Source organism: Bacillus rossius, chromosome 11 (assembly GCF_032445375.1).
Source record: "Bacillus rossius redtenbacheri isolate Brsri chromosome 11, Brsri_v3, whole genome shotgun sequence".
Lineage (NCBI taxonomy): Eukaryota > Metazoa > Arthropoda > Insecta > Phasmatodea > Bacillidae > Bacillus > Bacillus rossius.
Window position 1 is genome coordinate 36,575,970 of NC_086338.1, and position 2,174 is coordinate 36,578,143.

Consider the following 2,174-nt stretch of genomic DNA (forward strand, 5'->3'; position numbering starts at 1 on the left):
GAATTTGTGATCGCTGGGTCAGGATGTTATCATTCATGAGCGGTGCATTCAAGGTAAATAGAAAGACTATAATTTTCTTGATCAACTTACAAATCATAAAGGCGCAATGGTCTAATACTGGAACTCGCATTCCAGAGGACCACCGTGTTCGAATTCAAAACTCTGGTCTTACATTCCAAACGTTTACTGGTTATAATTTGTGTCCGGCCATCCTGATTTAAGTCTTTCAGAAGTTTATTTTTTCGAAATCATACCCCCCTCCCCCCCCCCCCGCCTTTTATTCCCCAAGAAAATTATGATTCTTCTCCAAAGATTCCTGGTATATATTTCCATCAAGTGACCTTGCTGTCAAGCATTGAATAGATAGACTTGCGTAAAGAAACACAATGAATAAGAAAGTGTTTAAAAAAACCACAGCATCGCAGTGCAAATTATAGAACTTATTCAAACTGTTTCAAAATGAAGCAGTTTCGACAGTGTTATTTTTCAGCTGTTTCACTGATTTGCAATTTTTGATGTGAAACTTTTTTTGCTGAGGGTTCTAAAATTTTCGGGCGTCACGAAAATTCCGATCGCACGAGGGGAATAGTTAGGTACGTGGTGGGGGAACCGGTAGAGCAGGAGAATGTGTCAGCGGCGACGCCACTCCAACGCATGCGCTAGCGGTCGAATGGGAAGACGTCAAGGGAGTGTGGATAGGTACGTAGCGCATCATGCAGTATGCTAGTTGTAACGGCTGGAAGGGGAGACGGCAGGGGAGAGCCAGAAAATGACGCAGCAGTGATGCTACAGAATTTTCATAACGATGCTTCACAGTTTTCGTAAAGGTTCACGATTGACGCTACCATATTTCTCTTATTTTGTTTGAAGCATTACAGTTTGTTTATTAGTAAGGAAAAGAGTTAATGATTTCTGCAATTAACTATATAAGTAGCATTAATATTTAAGTGAATAGTGTGTTTGAAAGTGTAAAAAAAAGACATACCTACTTATACTTCAAAGGTTCGCTTTAGAAAGTGTAATTTATTTTTGGTATGAGAACACTGTGATTCGAAATGTCAAAAGGACTTACAGACTTGTGAGATGGACTTTATAAGAGTAATTTATGTTCGATTGTAGTGTTTTTTTTTGTTCTTTCATTTTATCCAGCTAGAGATAGTGATTTAACATTATTCTGAAAATTAATAATAAAAAAAAAGCAGAAGCAGAAATGAGGTATTATCAAAGGCAAGGTGGGAATAAACCAACCAAAAGAGGCGCCAAACTGTGCCAGTGAAAGGATGCGAGAGTACAAGACGCGGAAAAAAAAAAAAAAAAGAACTTTTTTTCGTTTCAGATCATACCCGCATCCTTACTATTTTCAATTATTTTATCTTGGTCAATAAAAAATTATAAGGTGCAAAGAGTATATATAGATATGCAAACTTTCCTCGTACATTCGCTTTCCCCTATGCAGCTAAACAGACACTTTATCGTACCAGTATGGAGCTTGGCGATAACCTGACATGCTCTGTGTAATTTATAGGTAGTAAAAACATATAGAAATTAAACCTTACAGGCTGATTACTATTGCAAAATATTATGATAATGAGGTCAAAATGTCTATATGTGCCGAAATAGCTCAGTTGGGAGAGCGTTAGACTGAAGATCTAAAGGTCCCTGGTTCGATCCCGGGTTTCGGCAAGATTTATTTTATACCTAAAATTGGTTGTCTGTAAAGTCGGTTTATGGACGATAGTTTAACGTGACGTCATAACAAAACATTGACGAAATTATTGATCCAGAAGAAAAGGAAATATCGTATTTGGCTTGAGACTTAGCCGTAATAGGTTTTTGCAACCAAACCATTTAGCTATTAAAAATATATTCTTTGAGGAAGAAATTTTTTTTTAATTTTTCTATCAATTGTATGATAATATACCTCTGCATACTTTTATGAATAAAATTGAATATTTTTATTGAATTATCACTATTTTTGTGGATGCAAAGGAGTGAAATTAAGTGTACAATTTAATTAATAAATTTACTTTTATTTGCATTCATTAATTCAAATATATTTATTACTTTTGAAATGTTGCGTGCGCCGTATTTATTGTGAAACACCATTGTTGGTTCAAAACGTATTTGAATATTCAACATTACTTTTAAATAACCGTACCGATTGTGCTGAAAAT

At 35.4% G+C, this 2,174-nt stretch overlaps 1 non-coding gene across 1 annotated transcript; it reads left to right on the top strand.

The window, feature by feature from the left end:
- Nucleotides 1-1,610: 1,610 nt before the first annotated feature.
- Trnaf-gaa (transfer RNA phenylalanine (anticodon GAA)) lies at nucleotides 1,611-1,683 on the top strand. The gene has a single exon. It is a non-coding gene; the product is annotated as a tRNA-Phe (tRNA).
- The last annotated feature ends 491 nt before the right edge of the window (nucleotides 1,684-2,174 follow it).